General features: G+C 41.9%; 1 non-coding gene across 1 annotated transcript; it reads right to left on the bottom strand.

The window, feature by feature from the left end:
• Positions 1-6,464: 6,464 nt before the first annotated feature.
• On the bottom strand, positions 6,465-6,595 carry LOC139186664 (small nucleolar RNA SNORA18). The gene has a single exon (XR_011570340.1). It is a non-coding gene; the product is annotated as a small nucleolar RNA SNORA18 (small nucleolar RNA).
• Positions 6,596-22,884: the final 16,289 nt, after the last annotated feature.

The raw sequence follows: 22,884 nt of genomic DNA, 5'->3' as shown, positions 1-22,884 counted from the left end.
CCTTCTCCTCCTGCCCCCAATCCCTCCCAGCATCAGAGTCTTTTCCAATGAGTCAACTCTTCGCATGAGGTGGCCAAAGTACTGGAGTTTCAGCTTTAGCATTATTCCTTCCAAAGAAATCCCAGGGCCGATCTCCTTTAGAATGGACTGGTTGGATCTCCTTGCAGTCCAAGGGACTCTCAAGAGTCTTCTCCAACACCACAGTTCAAAAGCATCAATTCTTCGGTGCTCAGCCTTCTTCACAGTCCAACTCTCACATCCATACATGACCATTGGAAAAATCATAGCCTTGACTAGACGGACCTTTGTTGGCAAAGTAATGTCTCTGCTTTTGAATATGCTATCTAGGTTGGTCATAACTTTCCTTCCAAGGAGAAAGCGTCTTTTAATTTCATGGCTGCAGTCACCATCTGCAGTGATTTTGGAGCCCCCCCCTCAAAAAAAAGTCTGACACTGTTTCCACTGTTTCCCCATCTATTTCCCATGAAGTGATGGGACCGGATGCCATGATCTTCGTTTTCTGAATGTTGAGCTTTAAGCCAACTTTTTCACTCTCCACTTTCACTTTCATCAAGAGGCTTTTGAGTTCCTCTTCACTTTCTGCCATAAAGGTGGTGTCATCTGCATATCTGAGGTTATTGATATTTCTCCCGGAAATCTTGGTTCCAGCTTGTGCTTCTTCCAGCCCCATGTTTCTCATGATGTACTCTGCATATAAGTTAAATAAGCAGCGTGACAATATACAGCCTTGACGAACTCCTTTTCCTATTTGGAACCAGTCTGTTGTTCCATGTCCAGTTCTAACTGTTGCTTCCTGACCTGCATATAGGTTTCTCAAGAGGCAGGTCAGGTGGTCTGGTATTCCCATCTCTTTCAGAATTTTCCACAGTTTATTGTGATCTACACAGTCAAAGGCTTTGGCATAGTCAATAAAGCAGAAAGAGATGTTTTTCTGGAACTCTCTTGCTTTTTCCATGATCCAGCAGACATTGGCAATTTGATCTCTGGTTCCCCTTTAAAGACCTTGTCTCCAAAGGGAGCTCTCTTACACTGTTGGTGGGAATGTGAATTGGTATAATCACTATGGAGAACTGTACGGAGGGTCCTTAAAATACCAAAGATAGAACTACCACACGGAGAAGGCAATGGCAACCCACGGAGAAGGCAATGGCAACCCACTCCAGTACTCTTGCCTGGAAAATCCCATGGACAGAGAAGCCTGGTGGGCTGCAGTCCATGGGGTCGTGAAGAGTCGGGCACGACTGAGCATCCTCACTTTCACTTTTCACTTTTATGTATTGGAAAAGGAAATGGCAACCCACTCCAGTGTTCTTGCCTGGAGAATCCCAGGGACAGGGGAGCCTGGTGGTCTGCAGTCTATGGGGTCGTGCAGAGTCGGACACGACTGAAGCGACTTAGCAGCAGCAGCAGAACTACCACATGATCCAGCAATCTCACTCCTGGGCATATATCCTGATAAAACTATAATCTAAAGGATATATGCACCCCAAATCATTGCAGCACAGTCTACAATAGCCAAGACCAAGAAGCAACCTAAATAAACGTCCATCGACAAAGGAATGGATGCAGAAGATGCAGTACAGATATACAGTGGAATATTACTCAGCCATGGAAAAATGAAATAATGCCATTTGCAGCAATATGGATAAAACTAGAGAGTATCATACTAAGTGAAGTCAAGTCAGACAGAGAAAGATAAATATCACATGATACTGGTTATGTGAGGAATTTTAAAAAACAGTACAAATGAGCTTATCTACAAAACAGAAATAGAATCACAGATATAGAAAACAAACTTATGGTTACCAGGGAAGAGGGAGGGAAGCATAAGTTGGGAGATTGGGACTGACATATACACATTACTATATATAAAATAGGTAATTAATAAGGACCTACCACAGAACACAGGAAACTCTACTCAATACTCAGTAATGACCTATATGGGAAAAGAATCTAAAAAAGAATGGGTATATGTATATGTGGGGCTTCCCTGGTAGCTCAGCTGGTAAAGAATCCGCCTGCAATGCAGGAGACCCCAGTTTGATTCCTGGGTGGGGAAGATCCCCTGGAGAAGGGATAAGCTACCTGCTCCAGTATTCTTAGGCCTCCCTGATGGCTCAGACAGTAAAGAATCCTCCTGCAGTACGGGAGCCCTGGGTTTGATTGCTGGGTTTGGAAGATCCCCTGGGGAAAGGTATAGTAACCCACTCCAGTAGTCTTGTCTGGAGAATCCCCATGAACAGAGAAGCCTGGCAAGCTACAGTCCATGAGGTTGAAGAGTTAGACACAACTGAGTGACTAAGCACAGCACAGCACAGCACATATGTGTATGTAAAACCAATTCACTCTGTTATACAGCAGAAACTAACGCAACATTGTAAATCAAATATACTCCAATAGAATTTAGAAGACAAAGACTTTATTCCAAATAAAGTCACATTCTAAGGTCCTAGGGGGATAAGACTTCAACATATGAATGTGGATAGGGAGACACAATTCAGCCCATTACAGGGATTGCCCAGGACGTTGTTAAGTGACAAAAACTAGAAGGAACACAGGGGAATATATCAAATTAGATGAACATAATAAGGGAGAAATGACTTTTAGTGGTAGTGTGTTTTAATATGACACCAACTTCAGCAACCCAGCCATACATGGAGGAAGAAGAAAAAAAAAACCTCTCCATTTGAGAAAGTGATCACAAATATCACATCCTTAACAGTGAGGCAGGTAAGGCCAGAAAATAAAAGGAACATTTAGTAAAGAAGGTAAAGATTTAGCTGAAAAAACACTGTTAAAATTGTATAACAGATTCACGCTTTATCACACTCCCCCATCTCTAAACACATGCGAATGTGACCAAATACAAAAAGAACAAACAAAAGCAACATAGCCAGGCTTTTAAAGAAGTAAGTATCACCCTAGACCAGGAACAGAGCAGAAACATCCATGGCTAAAGCACAGTCCTGCTGGGCGCTAATGCAGATGCCAGCAGGAGGTGGGTTGCTCATCATCTCTGGGAATAAAAACACCCCAAGGACTAGGGATGGTCCCTTCTTTCTCAGAGTAGCTAAAATAAAATCACTTTGCTTTTATGAAGTTTACCGGCAAGCTCCACTACACTAAATCCAGAAGTGAGCTCTCAACCCTCATTTTCTTTTTTCCTGTTAACATCCATTTGTCTTACCACTCTCTTCTTTTCCCTTAATTCTCTTTGCAACTCTTTTAACTCTTTCCTCTTGAAATGCTTTGTTCACTTAGCTTCACAAACTCCATCCTTATTCTCATATTTCAATGGCCTTTTTCTCATCTTTTTTACTGGCTCCTCTTCACCTCTCCCCGCTCCAAACATGGGCATTATCAAGACCATGACCCTTGGCCCTATTAATTCTCTTCTCTGCTCACACTCCCTCCCTTCATGACTTCATTCATCTCATGGCCTATTGATCACATATATGACTCCCAGATTAGATGTCTGTCCCAAACCCCAAAGTATATTCCCAACTTCCCATTCACATCTCCACTTGGATATCTTATAGGCATTCTACTATTTTTAAAGATTTTTTTTTATATGTACCATTTTTAAAGTCTTTATTGAATTTGTTACAACATTGCTTTATAAACACTGTTTTGAGTTTTTTGCTGTGAGGCATGTAGGATCCTGGCTCCCCAATCAGAAATCAAACTCTCACTCCTACACTGGAAGGTGAAATTTTAAAACCAGTGGGCCACCAGAGAAGCCCCTTTGGCAGGCATTCTAAATAAATGCTTCCAAAACTGGACTCTTGCTCTCTGCCCCTTTCTGCCACCCATCTCCCATCCCACATGGGTCAAATCTGTTCTTCCAAATTCTTTTTAAAAAATTTTTACTTGGCTGTGTTGGGTCTTAGCTGTGGCACGCAGCATCTTTCCACATAATGCACAGACTCTTCAGCTGCAGCCTGTGGGCTTAGTTGAGCCGCGCATGTGGGATCTTAGTCCCCCAGCCAGGGATGGAACCCGAGTCCCCCGCATTGCAAGGCAGATTCCTAAGCACAGGATCATCAGGGAAGTCCCCTGCTCTTCCCACATTCTTCACCATTCTTCATTCATCTTACTGAACAGCTGACTTCCAACTGACTACAATCCTTCCAACTGACTACAACACAAATATTGGAGTGGTTCTTCATTGCTCTCTATCTTATTACACATCTAATCCATTTAGTGGAATCTTCAAAATACTTATAACCTCCCTCACTTTCCCCCAGATTGTTCATTCCACTCACTCCAGCCACACTGGCCCCATTCCTGTGCCCCAAGTAAGCACAGTAGGGTTCTTCTGCCTCAGGAACTTTGCACTTCTTTCCTCTGTTTAAACTTCTCCTCTCCTTAGTTCAGGTCTTTACTTGAATATCACTTTCCCAGCAGTCCTTCCCTGATCATTTTATATATGATAACCAGGATGATGACTATGCCACAGACCTAGAAAGTAATCGGTCTAAACTTGAAGAGAAAAGCAAAGGGCCCCTAGAGAATATCTTCAAATGTAACAAACTGGGCTGTTAAGGAGCTGATGATCCTATCAAGTGAAAGCAGGCAATTGTTTTTATGCCAATCTTTAAAGCTGCAGCTGAGAACGTAAAGCAACACTGATAATGTACAAGTCACACTCCAGCTAACTGAGGTGGATGTTTAGCGAGAGCAGTGAGCAGAGTTGAAGGTTGGGGATTCCCACATGGAATATTGGCCAAATATATTGAGAATTCACTAAGTACCAGGACCTTGTGTGTGCTTAGTAGCTCTCGCCGTGTCCAGTTCTTTGCAACCTCATGAACTGTAACCCATCAGGCTCCCATGTCCATGGGGATTCTCCAGGCAAGAATACAGGGGTGGGTTGCCATGCCCTTCTCCAGGGCATCTTCCCAACCCAGGGATTGAATCCACATCTCCTGCATCTCCTTTCCTGCATTGCAGGTGGATTCTTTACCCATTGAGCCACCTGGGAAGCCCTTCCTAAACAGTTTAAAAGGATTCTGTCATTTAATTCTTATAACAGCCTTATAAAGTAGGTATTATAGTTATCCCCATTTTATAGATGTACTGAGGAGTCTAGATACAGTGCCTAAGGTGATGTGTTAAGGAAAAGATTTACATTATTATTTAGAGTTACAAAAGCAATTAATAAATGGATCATTAATAATAAGAGTAAAGTCTTTAGAAATAGCACAAGCATGCTAAAGTCCTTATCTTTTGTGGCAGGGAATGAATATGTATTGCTCAAACAGTCTAGTATACAATGATAATTCAAGAGGGGGAAGCGTCAGCACATTGTCTAGGATGATTACAGAGGTAACCACAGGAAGAACTAAAAAAGAAAATTGGACACTGAGAATCTGGTTAGGGGAGGAGATATTTACTTTCTATATGATCATCTCCAATTCAAATTTTATTATCAATACACATATTGCATTTGTAATAAAAATTCAAGACTTCCCTGGTGGTCCGGCGGTTAAGAATCTGCTTTCCAATGCAGGGGACGCAGGCTTGATCCCTGGCTGGGGAACCAAGATCCCACATATAGGGCAATTCAGCCTGCACGCCACAGTGAAAACCCACATCAGCCAATAATAACAATAAATTATAATAAAAATCCCTTAAGAGCACAAGTGAGAATTTGGAAAAGCAGCTGTGCAGACAGCTGGGCAACAGTGGTGGCGTGCAGAAATCAAGAGCGTCCCCAGCTGTTTGGAGGGAAGCAGCCAGTTATCCAAGAATCAGCAGAGAAGACAAGTTCTGGAAGTAGGGAGCAACCGGCTCAGGGCTCTGCAGACTGGTGTCCCCTGCCCATCCCATCCCACTCCCCACTGAGACCCTGTGCCTTACTCAGAGCCTCTGAGCACTTGAGGAGCTGTCCAGCCTTCACATGAAATCTGCAGGGGATTTTTTTCTGCACAAAGAGTTTTGTTTTTTGTTTGTTTGTTTTTTAAATGTGTAACACAGGTGTGATTTAAGTCAATACATTTTTAAGGGATTTCACATGATCTCATTCTTTCCGCTGCCAATCACCTCAGTTCCTACAAAGTCATAAAATTCAAGATACGTACGACAGCCCTTTCCAAAAGACATTTTGCACAACCCACAGCTGCGTGTCAGTCACTCACTCAGTCCACATCTCTTTTAGACGGGCTTCTTTGCTCTCCAATGGAATACAGACACACTTTGACATTCCCCATCTGTAATCTTTGGGATTCAATTTCCTCAAGCAATTTACTTTAGGACCATGTTTAGGGTCTGCAGACAGAACTGCCTGGTTCTGAATCTGACACCCTCTAAAAATGTATTAAGTGTAAATCATATTCACCCCTAAGCTATCACATCCTAGAACAGTACAGATTGTTGGGGTATGTCAATACCTAAGATTAAAAAAAAAAAGTTTGTTAGGTTTTTCATAGTTTTCTTGGCAACTTTGTCTTGTAGTTCTTTCCCACAGATCGAACAAGCAGTTCTATGAGTAAAGGAAACCACATACTTACTCTATGAGGCATTTCCAATGATGTAGGTTTATTGGAAAAGCCCCATCAGGATAGACCTCAACTAGATCTGCAGTTTTCATGTCTGATACTTCCTCTGTCATTAAGCATACATACATATATTTGTAACTACATACATGTACTTAGGGATATTACTCGTTCCTGTAGGGTAAATCTGCATGTCACTCCCATCAGAAGACTGGGGACTTTTGCTGAGTAGGTCAGGCAGAGCAACAGTTCTAGAAAGCAAAACCCTGGACCCTTTATTACAGTGACAGACAAGCACACAACTTCTGCAACTGAATTTTTCTTAGTCAGCTCTGGACAAGCCCATCTTCTGTCAAGATTGCATCATTTTGATTACACACAATTTTAAACTGCCATGTGATTCTCATATAGGACTATCATCTGAGACTTGATTGTCAACAATGTATTCATGTCCCAGAAAGGGCTTCACAGGTGGAACATTTTACCCCCAAACAAATCTGAGTGCAGAGAACTCTCCTTTTTAATGGAGCAAAGAGAAATAAATGCTTTTCTGTGAAGACTCATAAACTGATAATTTACCTTAAAACCGAAGAAGGAAGATTTTACAGAAGACAGCAACTACTGAATCATTCTGTTGTTAAATCAATTACTGCATCTGATTAGTTTTCCAGTAATCCTTGAAGTAGAGAAAATGTTGTTGGCAAAACAGTAAAAACCTGGCCGCTCAGAAATTTAAACATCAGCAGCCATTCAGAAACAACAGAGGCAACTTAGTACAATGCAGAAGAAGCCTTTGATCTAATTACTTCCGCTAGTAAAGCCTACAATTTTTCTTCCCACTGATTTATTTAGTTTCACAGCATGGGCTCAATTAATTTCTTCTTACTCAGAGGTCATGTAAATTCATGTCTTCCCTATAAATATTTTGAAATGTCTAATAACTATGCTAAACTTGGTTAACTCTTTGGTACCTGAAGTTACCACATGTACAAAAAGATTACAAATACTTGGTACAGAGAAGGCACTCATTATTTAAATAGCACAATACAATTAAATCATATCAAATGACTATAAGGATTAGTCATAGCTTAGAAAGTGAGGCCATATTTAGACCACGCAATAAATAAACATAAAACCACTAGATTAAATGTCAAACTAAGCATAAAATTGTAAATGTGCCAATAATTAAAGTTTTGAATAAACAAGAGCAAATATTTAATAACTGAATATTACTGAAACTTCAGATCACTATGAAGAAATTTTGTTTCTGCAATTTTCCCCTTTTGTCTTAATATATTTCAGCTATATGTCCTCACCAAAGTGGCCTCTTTTTTCACCTGTAGAGATGATCCCTACAAACAGAACAGACAGAAATGACAATGTATTTTCCCCTTTAGGTGCTGCAAATAATCAGATGGCTATGTGTAAACCATGACTCAAGCCCCAGGTAATTATCTAGGTATGGGGGGTGGGGGGGGGGAAGATGATCAAGGACTAAGCAGATCACAGTACTTGTTTTCATAATTCAATTGAATTCATCCTAATCTTCTAAATTCTGTTTTATAAAATGAGAACCATCTTAGAGCCACTATATCTGAAAACAGCCCTTGAAACAGAGGATCTGACATTCCATTTTATCTGCGATGCCTGCCAAATTGAGTGATGCTACATTTTCTAACCCCTTTATCAGGCATTCCTTAGCAAAAGTACTTGGGAGGAAAGATTTTGGTTTCACACTGTGAGAAATGTGTTAGGTTGGCCAAATAGTTCGTTCAGGTTTATCCGTAACACCTTAACGAACTTTGTGGCCAACCCAGTAGAAGGATCAAAGAAAGAAAGCAGTATTTTTCTTCCTGCTGATTCTGGGGCATTTTATTTCCTTTTAACCTGTTTTATGGTTAACTATTCATCAAGGTCTCAACAGACACTGTGGGATGTGTGTGTAAAATAAAAAGGTAAAGGAAACCACCAATTTATACAAAATCATATTCCAAAACTAGCCTGGCATGGTTGTTACACACTCAGTTTCTAATAGCTACACATATCTGGATTCAAATCCCAACTCTGTCACTCACAAGCTCCATGATCTGTATAGCAAATGGAATGATACCACATCTCTGAGAGGGCTAGGGAGAGACACAGACAAGTAGTAGTAAAAAGAAAGTGTAAAGCTCAGGGCATTGGAGGCCTGGTGCCTACTAAGTCATCAATAAATAGCTGGGAGTCCATGCTAAGTCGCTCCAGGTATGTCTGACTCTTTAGAATCCCATGGACTGTAGCCTGCCAGGCTCCTCTGTCCAAAGGATTCTCCAAGCAAGAATACTGGAGTTGGTTGCCATTTCCTTCTCCAGGGGATCTTCCCAACCCAGGGACCAAACATGTCTTTTTTGTCTCCTACATTGGCAGGTAGGTTCTTTACCACTAGCACCACCTGGGAAGCCCAATAAATAGCTCTTGTTACTCACAAATAATTTAGTTTTTGGTCCATGGTTTATTCTTTCTCTTAGATGAGAAGTTATAAACAGTGGTTAGAATTCCATGTTAGGCTTCCAAAGCCTATTTTACTCATAATGTTTATAGCCTGGCATTCATAGTGTTATAAAACCAAACCACCTATTTCACCAAATCACCAGCCTTGACCTCGTATTGTCAGCCAACTTCCCAGACCAGACTCTGCCTCTTTCAGACCCTCCAGAAGTTGGAGACGTCAGGAAGTGGTGGCCCTGGTGACACCAGCCGGAACTCTGTGCCTTTCCTGCAGATACGCGGCCACCCCAGGTGTGGCTTTATAACCTCGTGAATCTGGGTTCTTGGGAGACTTCCAGAGCTTGGCAGTGATCAGGCATCGCTCTGCCGAACCAAACAAGAGCTCAGAGCCAGACCCAGGGACACCGTGTTCCTTGAGCAGTTTTATCTTCCTTGCATGCACTGCTCAGAACACTGTGGGGATCGATAGAGGTTAATTAACTTAAAATTACAAATGGCTCCTCACAGTTGGCCTCCAATCTCTGCCATGTGCTGTGCTCATTCTCATCTCTGAGACATGATCAGGAGCTTTCCTTTTCCTGAAATGCTCCCCCTCCCCTTTCCTGTGAATAAGTCAATAATCATCCCTAAGACCCAGCTCAGAGGCCACCCTCTCCCAACACCCTTTCCGGGCTCCCCGAATGTCAGTCTCTCTGTAGCGGGGCACCATAGCACACCTTGCCCGGACCTGTCCTGCATTGTCTTTGTAGGGGCTTTCAAGCTCTCGTGTACACAGAATCATCTGGGCAGTTTGTGAACAAAAAGTGTCCCTGGGCTTCATGACCAGAGACTCTGTAACAAGCTGAGGAAGCATCCAAGAGCCTGTTCTGTTACAAGCTCCCAGAATGGTTCTGATGGAGAAGATGGCATCATGTGGGAAAGAGAGCATCCAGGCAGAGATGGTTGCACTAACTGTTCTCTCCTCACCAGTGAGTATTGCTCTATCCCCAAATATTGGAGAAGGAAATGACCACCCAGTCCAGTATTCCAGCCTGGGAAATCCCATGGACAGAGAAGCCTGGCGGGCTACAGTCCATGGGATCACAAAGAGTCGGAGATGACTAAGCAACTAAACAACAATCTCCAAATATATTAGGTGCTCAATAAATGTTGTTTAAGGGAGTGGGGAGCGTTAAAACAAGTGGGTATTCATCTATCAACAGGTAGGTGTTTATTGAGTATATACTAAGTATACAAGGTCCTATCAGCATTGAAGCAGGTACTTGTCAAAATCCAATATGGAGCATGAGGTGCATGAAATCAAAAATAAAGGAAAGCAAGACTTTGCTCTTGTCCTGTCACAGAGCCAGAATGTATACAAGGTCCTATCAGCATTGAAGCAGGTACTTGTCAAAATCCAATATGGAGCATGAGGTGCATGAAATCAAATAAAAATAAAGGAAAGCAAGACTTTGCTCTTGTCCTGTCACAGAGCCAGGGTCATTTTCAGGCTGGTGGTTTTCAACTGTATCCACTCACTGGAATCGCCTGGAGACTTTAAAATACCGATGCCTTGACCTTCATCCCCAGAGCTTCTGAATATATCTGGGACTGACTGTGTGCACCAAGATGTCTAAAAGCTCCCCAGGTGCTTCTTCTGTGTGGCCAGAGTTGAGTCACTGCTGCAGGCTCACACAGCCACTACTGGCACCTCTCCAGTGACACCTAGTTTATGTCTGCCTCGCTTTCCCACATCTGTTTACTGCTCTCCCCCTCTCACCTTTCACCAGATTCAAAGCTTCTTGAAGTCAGGTTCCAAATCATATTCCCCTTTGATTTTTCTAGAGTGCCCATGACAAGAGTCTATACTTAGGAGGTGTAGTATTGTGGTTTATAACAAGAAATATATAGCTAGTCTTTATCCCTGTTCCTTGTGTAGAACATCTCTTGTCTCTAGTACAGACTCCTAAAACTCTTGGAATTTCTTAAGTGACGGGAGTGATAAAGGTGTCTTGAGTTATGTTAATGAGGTGGTTTTGGAAAGCCCCTAGATCATCTCAGGTTGGGGACTGGTTGCCAGCGGGCCCAACCATGTGATTTCAGAGCTGGAACTTGTAGTCCCACTCCCTAACCTCTGGAGAGGGGCGAGGGGCTGGAGGTTGAATCAACTGCCAACAGCCAGTTATTTAATTAATCATGACTTTGTAAAGAAGTCTGAATAAACTCCAAAAGGACAAGGTTAGGAGAGCTTCTGGGATGGTGAACAAGTGCTGGGAGAGTGTGTGGAAGCTATGTGCCCTCCCCCAGTAACTTGCTCTATGACATCTCTTCCATCTGGCTGTTTCTGAGTTATGTCCTTTTCTAAAAAACCAGTAATCTCTTGAGTACACTGATTCTCTGAGTTCTGTGAGTTCCTCTAGAAAATTAATAGAATCCAAGGAGGGAGTTTTCAAGGAATCCAAGGTTTGTAGAACCCAGGATCTACAGCCTATCAATCAGAGGTGCAGGTGACAACCTGACTTGTGGTTGACCCCTGAAGTGTTGTAAGTATGGTTGTAATGTGAGAGTAAAGGAGAAATACAGAAGGAAGACTGAGATTTTCTTAAATAGAAAGAGAGCAGTAAAAATTTGTGGAATGAGGATACCACTGGCATGGATTTAAATCTCATCAACCATGAGTGAGCTGGACCAAGAAACATTTCAAAAAACTAAACCACAGCATTAAAACACTGAATAACCAAATTTAAAAAATAGTAACCAGGGACAAGCTGGCCCTTTAAGCACTGGGGAAGTTGCAGAAGAGCGTAAAATGATACAGACTCAACAGAGAAGAACAGCAGCTACAAACCAAAGGGAGCTCTTTAGGAACCTAGCATGAAAAACAACAACAACAACAACAACAACCCTGGACCATCCAATACTTAAACGGGAGCGTGTCTGGAGGTCAGCACCATGGACAGAGGCATCTGGAAGGCTCAATAAAGAAGGAACCAAAGGAACCACAAGGGGACTGCGACCCTGCCTTCAAATTACCAATCAAAGCTACTTTCTTTTATCCCAGAAAAAAACATGCAACACAAAGGATATTCTAGCTACTCTTGAGAAGAATGATTAACTTTAAGCTCTTGTGGTAAGTAAGGCCTTTCAACTAGGAGCATTGCTATTTTATTGAAATGACAAATCCAATGTAAATAATAAAATTCTATTGTTTCTGGCCCCCTAATGAAACTTCAAGTTTCTAATCCTTTTAAAAAGCATTTTTATTATTGCATTAGCAAATGATCATAAAATACTTCTTTTAGTAGACCCGAAAGATGAAACTGAATTTTTTTTTCAAGTATAATAAGACAATAGGAAAGAATGCTGCTGCTGCTGCTGCTAAGTTACTTCAGTCGTGTCTGACTCTGTGTGACCCCATAGATGGCAGCCTACCAGGCTCCCCCGTCCCTGGGATTCTCCAGGCAAGAGTACTGGAGTGGGTTGCCATTTCCTTCTCCAATGCATGAAAGTGAAAAGTGAAAGGGAAGTCGCTCAGTCATGTCTGACTCTTCGTGACCCCATGGACTGCAGCCCACCAGGCTCCTCCGTCCATGGGACTTTCCAGGCAAGAGTACTGGAGTGGGTTGCCATTGCCTTCTCCGGATATGAAAGAATATTAAAGAATATTAAATCTAAATGGACTCCTCCATCACAAAATTAGGGCTTGGGTTCAGATCAGCTATCAAGGATGAGATTCACATATCAGCATATTACAGACCCTGAGAGACAAAGCAAAGGTAACCCATAATTTTTTAACTCTGCCTGCATACCAGAAGTGATGAGGGATCTCCCATTAATCTCATTTAATCCTCATCAATGCCCTCTTCCTGCAGCTTTATACTGATATCCCCATTATGCACATGCAGATAGGGAGTATCAGAGAGGATGAGTAAGTTGTCTGAGGTCACACAGCTGCTAAGGAACAAAGTCAGCATTTGGTCTTCTGCCTAACTCTGAAGTTTGCTTCCTTTTTTTTTTTAAGCTACTCAGCTGTGTTACCAGACCTGGGCAGCACACATCATTTTAATCTATGACAAATTGGATATTTCCTTTATCCACTACCTCCTAAAGGCATTATAATCCAGAATAAAACACAGACATTCAAACTAAACTGTAGTCTATGAAAATCAATTTTATTTAAACCAATATTGAAACTATCTCATAATAAAATAATTGTACCTGCTGAGTATAATAACTAAGACAGTCACTTTATATGTGGTTTAATAACCACAAGCAGCCTTAAATACAGCTTCATTAAAGCCAGAGTTAGTTTTCCTGCTCTTTTATTATGCATGTTATATGTTTTTTATATATATTCTCACCAATACAGATTAATTAACACACAAATATGAGTATGACTTCTAAGAATTTAAAACTACTTAAAGGGGACCCAAATGATAAAGAAAAGCTGAGATTTTAATGTGAAAAAACGACAATACTGGAAAACATTATTTAATTTTAAAAGATATTTATGTATTTGCCCATGCTGGGTCTTAGCTGTGGCTCACTGGATCTTTGATCTTCATTGCAGCATGCAGGATCCTTAGTTGTGGCAAATGGGATCTAGTTCCTTGACCAGGGATCAAAGCTAGGCCACCTGCCTTAGGAGCATGGACCCTTAGCCACTGGACCACCAGGGAAATTCCTAGAAAACGCATTTTGATTTAATATCTAAAACATAATGAGTGGGGACTTCCTTGGTGGTCCAGTGATTAAGAATCCACCTCCCAATGCAGGGGACAGAGGTTCAATCCCTGGTCAGGGAACTAAGATCCCACGTGCAACTGAATCCAAACTCTAGAGCCTGCAAGCCACAACTAGAGAACTTGTGTGCTTCGACAAAGATCCCAAGGGCCACAGCTAAGACCTGACACAGTCAAAAAAGTATTAAAATATATCTACAAAATAAGTTTTCATTTTCCTCTCTGTAAAAAGCATAAGATTACATCTTAAACTATGCGTTATAAGGAAAATTATGTGAATTTTCTGGGCAGGTCAATTCATTTACACCAGCCCTTAAAAGTAGAGAACTTCCTCTAGATAGAGACAAGTGACACAATAAATGACCAGGTCAGAGGGATTCTAAGTGTGAGAAGCAGTTAAAGCTTTGACTGGCACCAGGATGGAGAGGGTAACATGATGGAAGGAGCAGAAAAAGCCTAGGATGGCCCCCAGCTGACAGCCATCAAGGAAGCACAGTCCTACAACCACAAAGAACTGGATTTGATCAACAATAGAATGTGCTTGAAAGCAGAAAGGAACGCAACCCTCCCAACCTTGATTTTGTCTCTGCGAGACTTAAAGTGGAGGACCCAGCTGAGGCATGCTGTACCATGACTCCTGCTCTATGGAACTGAAAGACAATGAATGAATGTTGTAAGCCACTAAATTTGCAGCAATTTGTTACAGCAGCAATAGAAAGTGAATACAGTTTACATACCTTATAATTAACCCTGCTTAATTTGGGGAGGAGTTGTTCATGGATTAACGACTCCTAATACATTTAAAAATGTACTTTTAATTGTATTGCTCCTAATACATTTAAAAATCACCTCCCTCACCTTTATTTTAGGCTGTTTGGACATACGGTATATGTGCTAATTGATTTTTCAATCACTGTCATGTTTTCAGATCAAAGGATAAAGTTAGCAATCTAGAGGGACTCATTCACAAAACACACATCATTAGTGTAAATACTCACTTCATTTTCATTCTCACAAAACTCTCTGGGAAAAACGTCCTCATTTGGCTTTTTCTAAATACCTCTCCATCCTTGTTAAGAGGCTTAAGCAATCAGATCATGATTTTGCGTCTTTAAGCATTCAAGAGACATGATCCTGCATGATACCAACAGAATGGAAGAATAATTAACCTGAATTTCTAAATGGAACAAGTTTGGTAGATCTTTGATAGAGAAATAAGCAGTCAATTCTGGATGGTGACTCAATTTATCAGTCACATCAATCTTTAGAAAACTCTTGTACTTCATAACACTAAACAACATCAATAATAAAAACAAAGAAAAAAGTTTGCCCATTTTCCACTGATCAAAAAAACTCCTGTTTTCCTTCCCCTGCCACAAGTTCCTCTGGTGTGTATGTGGCAGATAATCTATTAAGATATGACTTTATATTCTCGTCCCTACTAGTGCAATAAGATCTAGGAAAAATAAGGCAAATTTAGCTCTCTTTCTTCTAGATAAGACAAAGTCTTGAGTTTTGTGTTCGGGGCATCCAGAAATATTAGATTTAGGAATTGAAAACAGAAATTGCCAGAAACTTGGGGGAAAAAAAAAAAAACACTATCCAGGCTTTGGAGTTTGTTACTAGCCAAAGAGATGGATGTGGCTTTGAGTTTAGATGGTTACAATGACCTGGAAATTAAAAGAGACTGGAGAGGTGCTACAGAGCCTGCCTCTGCCCTCCTCTATCCTACTGATTGTCCATGATGTCTGATGGGATGGTCAGGGAAGCTGGAGCCTGAGTACAAGTGAGGCAGGGGGTAGATGCCCCCTCTCCACCAACAAGGTAAGCATTAGGAATTGATTCCTTATGGACAGAAACTCCAAAATATCAATAGCAGGGCAATTGAGACAGGAGGCTGGGCCGTGCCCAGATAAGAGACTATGTATTTGTCATTCTCAAAGTCAAGGAGCCTTTCTTGACTAGTAAATTCCTTGCAGGTCAAAAAAAGACTGATGCTAAGGCTACCCATAGGCCTCGTTGTTGGAATCCACCCTGGCTGAGAGATTTGTGTGAACACATTTGCTGTTGGAGAAGACTTTGGAGGGTCTCCTGGACAGCAAGGAGATCAAATCAGTCCATCCTAAAGGATATTAGTCCTGAATATTCATGGGAAGGACTGATGCTGAAACTGAAGCTCCAATACTTTGGCCACCTGATGCAAAGAACTGACTCCTTGGAAAAGACCCTGATGCTGGGAAAGATTGACGGCAGGAGGAGAAAGGGGTGGCAGAGGATGAGATGGTTGGATAGCATCACTGACTCAATGGACATGAGTTTGAGCAAGCTCTGAGAGCTAGTGAAAGATAGGGAAGCCTGGTGTGCTGCAGTCCACGGGGTTGCAAAGAGTCAGACACAACTTAACAGCTGAACAACAACAACATAGGAGGATCCTGAGATGTACCAAGTACGGATTCAGACCCAGACATATCAAAAGGATTGGCCAAAGGAAACCCAGAAGAAATGTCTCCATAAGTGATTTAAACTACCACGAGTGTGTGACTCTCTGAGTACCCCTGAATGTCTATCCACACATACTGCATTCTATTTCTTCCTAATAAATACTTAACTTGTTTCACTACTTCACTACTTCCCGTCTTTGTGGGAATTCTTTTCTGCAAAGCCAAAGGGCCAGAGCGATGTCAATGACCACGGATCTAGTGACTAGGATTTAGCGCTCTCACTGCTGAGGCCCGACCTCCATCTCTGGCTCAGAAGGGAAAGCCTGCTTTGAGCCTCTGTAGGCTAAGGGCACTGGAGATCATGTGGAGATTGACTGACATGAAGAATGATGCCTACTCCCACATCCAGTATGTGGGAGATGGGCCTCCTCCCTTGCAACAGACCACAACACACAGCAGTGACCACAATGGGCTACAGAGTTGGAAGTCCTTCCCCAGATTCTCTAAGTCACAGAATACCATGGGACCCTTGAGCAACTTTCAGGGACAGAGGCCTCCAGTGATGACTGAAACTGGGTAGCTGGCTACACTAGTTAACAGGGGTTAAAACAGAGACTGAACTAGATACAGAAACATACAGCAACGTGGTGTTTGGGTACACAATGGTGGAGCAAATTCATGCAGCTATATGTTTATGTGTGGACTGGCACATGTAGAGAGTAGATTAAGTGCATCCAAGAAATTACCTTAATCTATAAATCAGTTCAGTTCAGTCGCTCAGCCATGTCTGACTCTTTTCGACCCCATGAATCGCAGCACGCCAGGCCTCCCTGTACATCACCAACTCCCGGACTTTACTCAAACTCATGTCCATCGAGTCGGTGATGCCATCCAGCCATCTCATCCTCTGTCGTCCCCTTCTCCTCCTGCCCCCAATAGATCAGAGTCTATTCCAGTGAGTCAACTCTTCGCATGAGGTAGCCAAAGTATTGGAGTTTCAGTCTGAGCATCAGTCCTTCCAATGAACACCCAGGATTGATCTCCTTTAGGATGGACTGGTTGGATCTCCTTGCTGTCCAAGGGACTCAAGAGTCTTCTCCAACACCACAGTTCAAAAGCATCGATTCTTCGGCACTCAGCTTTCTTCTCAGTCCAACTCTCACATCCATACATGACCACTGGAAAAACCATAGCCTTGACTAGACGGACCTTTGTTGGTAAAGTAATGTCTCTGCTTTTCAATATGCTATCTAGGTTGGTCATAACTTTCCTTTCAAGGAGAAAGCGTCTTTTAATTTCATGGCTGCAGGTCACCAACTGCAGTGATTTTGGAGCCTAAAAAAATAAAGTCTGACACTGTTTCCACTGTTTCTCCATCTATTTGCCATGAAGTGATGGGACCAGATGCCATGATCTTAGTTTTCTGAATGTTGAGCTTTAAGCCAACTTTTTCACTCTCCTCTTTCACTTTCATCAAGAGGCTTTTGAGTTCCTCTTCACTTTCTGCCATAAGGGTGGTGTCATCTGCATATCTGAGGTTATTGATATTTCTCCCGGCAGTCTTGATTCCAGCTTGTGCTTCTTCCAGCCCAGTGTTTCTCATGATGTACTCTACATAGAAGTTAAGTAAGCAGGGTGACAATATACAGCCTTGACGTACTCCTTTTCCTATTTGGAACCAGTCTGTTGTTCCATGTCCAGTTCTAACTGCTGCTTCCTGACCTGCATATAGGTTTCTCAAGAGGCAGGTCAGGTGGTCTGGTATTCCCATCTCTTTCAGAATTTTCCACAGTTTATTGTGATCCACACAGTCAAAGGTTTTGGCATAGCCAATAAAGCAGAAAGAGATGTTTTTCTGGAACTCTCTTGCTTTTTCCATGATCCAGCAGATGTTGGCAATTTGATCTCTGGTTCCTCTGCCTTTTCTAAAACCAGCTTGAACATCTGGAATTTAACGGTTCATGTATTGCTGAAGCCTGGCTTGGAGAATTTTGAGCATTACTTTACTAGCGTGTGAGATGAGTGCAATTGTGCGGTAGTTTGAGCATTCTTTTGCATTGCCTTTCTTTGGGATTGGAACGAAAACTGACCTTTTCCAGTCCTGTGGCCACTGCTGAGTTTTCCAAAGTTGCTGGCATATTGAGAACAGTACTTTCATGGCATCATCTTTCAGGATTTGAAATAGCTCAACTGGAATTCCATCACCTCCACTAGCTTTGTTCATAGTGATGCTTTCTAAGGCCCACTTGACTTCACATTCCAGGATATCTGGCTCTGGGTGAGTGATCACACCATCGTGATTATCCAGGTCGTGAAGCTCTTTTTTTTGTACAGTTCTTCTGTGTATTCTTGCCACCTCTTCTTAATATCTTCTGCTCCTGTTAAGTCCATACCATTTCTGTCTTTTAATCAGCCCATCTTTGCATGAAATGTTCCCTTGGTATCTCTAATTTTCTTGAAGAGATCTCTAGTCTTTCCCATTCTATTGTTTTCCTCTATTTCTTTGCATTGTTCACTTAGGAAGGCTTTCTTATCTCTCCTTGCTATTCTTTGGAACTCTGCATTCAGATGCTTATATCTTTCCTTTTCTCCTTTGCTTTTCGCTTCCCTTCTTTTCACAGCTATTTGTAAAGCCTCCTCAGACAGCCATTTTGCTTTTTTGCATTTCTTTTCCATGGGGATGGTCTTGATCCCTGTCTCCTGTACAATGTCATGAACCTCCGTCCATAGTTCATCAGGCACTCTATCTATCAGATCTAGTCCCTTAAATCTATTTCTCACTTCCACTGTATAATCATAAGGGACTTGATTTAGGTCATACCTGAATGGTCTAGTGGTTTTCCCCACTTTCTTCAAATTCAGTCTGAATTTGGCAATAAGGAGTTCATGATCTGAGCCACAGTCAGCTTCCGGTCTTGTCATTGCTGACTGTATAGAGCTTCTCCATCTTTGGCTGCAATAAATATAATCAATCTGATTTTGGTGTTGACCATCTGGTGATGTCCATGTGTAGAGTCTTCTCTTGTGTTGTTGGAAGAGAGTGTTTGCTGTGACCAGTGCGTTCTTTTGGCAAAACTCTATTAGTCTTTGCCCTGCTTCATTCCGTATTCCAAGGCCAAATTTGCCTGTTACTCCAGGTGTTTTTTGACTTCTTACTTTTGCATTCCAGTCCCCTATAATGAAAAGGACATCTTTTTTGGGTGTTAGTTCTAAAAGGTGTTGTAGGTCTTCGTATACCCGTTCAACTTCAGCCTCTTCAGCATTACTGGTTGGAGCATAGGCTTGGATTACTGTGATATTGAATGGTTTGCCTTGGAAACGAACAGAGATCATTCTGTCATTTTTGAGATTGCACCCAAGTACTGCATTTTGGACTCTTGTGTTGACCATGATGGCTACTCCATTTCTTCTAAGGGAGTCCTGCCCACAGTAGTAGATATAATGGTCATCTGAGTTAAATTCACCCATTCCAGTCCATTTTAGTTCACTGATTCCTAGAATGTCGACGTTCACTCTTGCCATCTCCTGTTTGACCACTTCCAGTTTGCCTTGATTCATGGACCTGACATTCCAAGTTCCTATGCAATATTGCTCTTTACAGCATTGGACCTTGCTTCTATCACCAGTCACATCCACAGCTGGGTATTGTTTTTGCTTTGGCTCCATCCCTTCATTCTTTCTGGAGTTATTTGTCCACTGAACTCCAGTAGCATATTGAGCACCTACCGACCCGGGGAGTTCCCCTTTCAGTACCCTATCATTTTGCCTTTTCATACTGTTCATGGGGTTCTCAAGGCAAGAATACTTAAGTGGTTTGCCATTCCCTTCTCCAGTGGACCACACTCTGTCAGAATCTATAAATAGCTATAGCTTAAGCAGCTATAAAAGGAAGGAAACTGGAAAAGGCCCTGCTCTCTTCTTCAAAAGGATTTCTTGATCATTTGTATTTGCTTATGAGGACAGGGATTTGCCAGGCACAAGCAAGATGGCAGAGAAACTTAGAAGAGGATGCAGGAGGAGGAAGTGCTTCCATGCCTGTGACTGAAAACACAGTCCAGTGTCCCATTGGTATGTAATGTAGATGCATTGTTTTGGGGTTGGCCAACCTAGCTTGCTGCAGGCAGCCATTTAGTGATATCTGAACATGTGACTTTGTGCTTTATTTCCTTGACAAAGTCCAAATCAGAGCTCAGGAACTGTCACGACTCTGTAGGGCAGATTTGTGCTGCAAAAGGAGGGGACAGGAGCTGACACTGAACACCAGGGCATTTTTCCACTTCTAAAATCTATGTTAATTTCAGTGATGATATACTCAGGTAAATATACTGCTTGCAATAAATCAGTTGCCTACTGATTCTCTTGGCATTAACTCTCCCTCTCTCTCACACACACTACACATACAAGCTACATACATCATACAGAGACACACGCACGCACCTGCAAGAAAATTAAGCCCACGAAGATACTTTATTAGTGGAAAGTCACAGCTGACTTAACTTTCAAAAGTCAGGCAATTCGAAGTTCCTTCTGCAACTTTATCTCATCTCCACCATATAAACACACAGTGAAGCATGAAACCTAAATATGCAAGCAGAATATCTTTGCACAAAGGGGACACATTCTTGTACTGATGACTTTGTCATTCCTTGCTTTGTATCTTTAAAATGACTTCCACCAGAGTCAGCTTCTTACCCATCTCTCTTTCACCTGAGCTCCTGCCATACTCAAGACAAGCACTGGGCTTAAAAGGTATATTTCAAGCTAATAAGAGAGTCAAGGCCAAAAAAGAATGGCAGGAAAGGTCTCAGGTCCTATTCCCCACAGCCAACTTGGCCACCGTTGGCCACATGCATGCATGCCCTTCAACATTCCCAATCCAGTCCTTTTGCAAATACCACTTACTCCCCTTTCAGATGACTTCCTGGGATTTCTCTGGTGGTCCAGTGGCTAAGACTCCAAGCTCCCAATGCAGGGGGCCCAGGTTGGATCCCTGGTCAGGGAACTACATCCCACAAGACACAACTAAGATCCTGTGTGCCACAACTAAGACTCGGTGCAGCCAAATAAGTAAATAAATACATTTAAAAATTATATATAAAAGAAGACAATTTCCTGACATCTTTGACAACCTCCATTTGTCACCTCCTTAGAGCCTGAGATCAAAGCTCACTTCTTCCAGAAAGTCTTTTCTGATTTAACTGTTTCACCAATTCTTTCAACATGTGGGCATTCAATTATCAAGAGAATATTCTGCCCTCGCTGACATGTAGCTTTACAAGTGAGATAAAGCATAGCTAATGTTAGAGAGAAGTTGAATGATCGTTATCATAGCAAGCAGATTAGACTTAAATGAGTCATAAGAGAGTAGAATTGTAGTTCATGGTATAAAATAAAATTTTTGGAATTTAGTAAGAGCTCTATAGACCACATGGCCAGGAGACCTCTGTCACTTTAACAGGTGGAGCTCTGTAAGAGGAGAGAGGAGCCATCATTGAACTAGGAGTCAGGAGACATGGGTCATTCAAAATCTTATGACTTGCTATTTGCCTCATGTGCTACACCATTAGAATGTAAATTCTTTGCAAATGAGCTGTGTGTGCCTCTTCTCCCCCCCCCCCCCCCCCCCACATATCCCCTATAGTGCAAAATTGGGGAATCATCTATATATACCAGGCACTCTGTAAGTATTTGTTAACCTATATTTACATATGTAGCTAGGGCCAGAAAGAGTTCTGGTGGTTTTACAAGAATACAGGAAATTTTATAAATTTAAGGCCCACAGAGCTTAGAGGAACTATGGAGATGACTTAGTCCAGAATTGGTATTTTTACAGAGGGACAATCCAAGGTCACAAGGGCTTATTCAAGAGCACAGCACCAGTAAGCGACACACGTGGTACAGTACTGAGTTTCCTGAATTACTGGATCAGCAACCCTCTCAAGGCCGGCATTTAAACATTTAAGGGAAAATCTGTTTCAAATCCCAAAGAAAGGCAATGCCAAAGAATGTTTAGATTACTGCACAATTGCACTCATCTAACAGGCTAACAAAGTAATGCTCAAGATTTTCCAACCCAGGCTTCAACAGTACATGAACCATGAACTTCCAGATGTTTAAGCTGGATTTAGAAAAGGCAGAAAAACCAGAGATCAAATTGCCAACATCTGCTGGATCATTGAAAAAGCAAGAGAGTTCCAGGAAAACATCTATTTCTGCTTTATTGACAATACTGTGTGGATTAGAACAAACTGTGGAAAATTCTTCAAGAGATGGGAATACCAGACCACCTGACCTGCCTTTTGAGAAATCTGTATGCAGGTCAAGAAGCAACAGTTAGAACTGGATATGGAAGAACAGACTGGTTCCAAATTGGGAAAATAGTACATCAAGGCTGTATACTGTCACCCTGCTTATTTAACTTATATGCAGAGTACATCAGGTGAAATGCCAGGCTGGATGAAGCACAAGCTGGAATCAAGATTGCCAGGAGAAATATCAATAACCTTGGATATGCAGATGACACCACCCTTATGGCAGATAGGGAAGAAGAACTAAGAGTCTCTTGATAAAAGTGAAAGAGGAAAGATAAAAACTTGGCTTAAGACTCAACATTCAGAAAACTAAGATCATGACATCTGGTCCCATCACTTCATGGCAAATAGATGGGGAAACAATAGAAACAGTGACAGATTTTATTTTGGGGGGCTCCAAAATCAC

Source organism: Bos indicus, chromosome 13 (genome assembly GCF_029378745.1).
Source record: "Bos indicus isolate NIAB-ARS_2022 breed Sahiwal x Tharparkar chromosome 13, NIAB-ARS_B.indTharparkar_mat_pri_1.0, whole genome shotgun sequence".
Taxonomy (NCBI): domain Eukaryota; kingdom Metazoa; phylum Chordata; class Mammalia; order Artiodactyla; family Bovidae; genus Bos; species Bos indicus.
The sequence above is the reverse complement of the archived record's forward strand: the minus strand, read 5'-3'. Positions and strand labels throughout refer to the sequence as shown.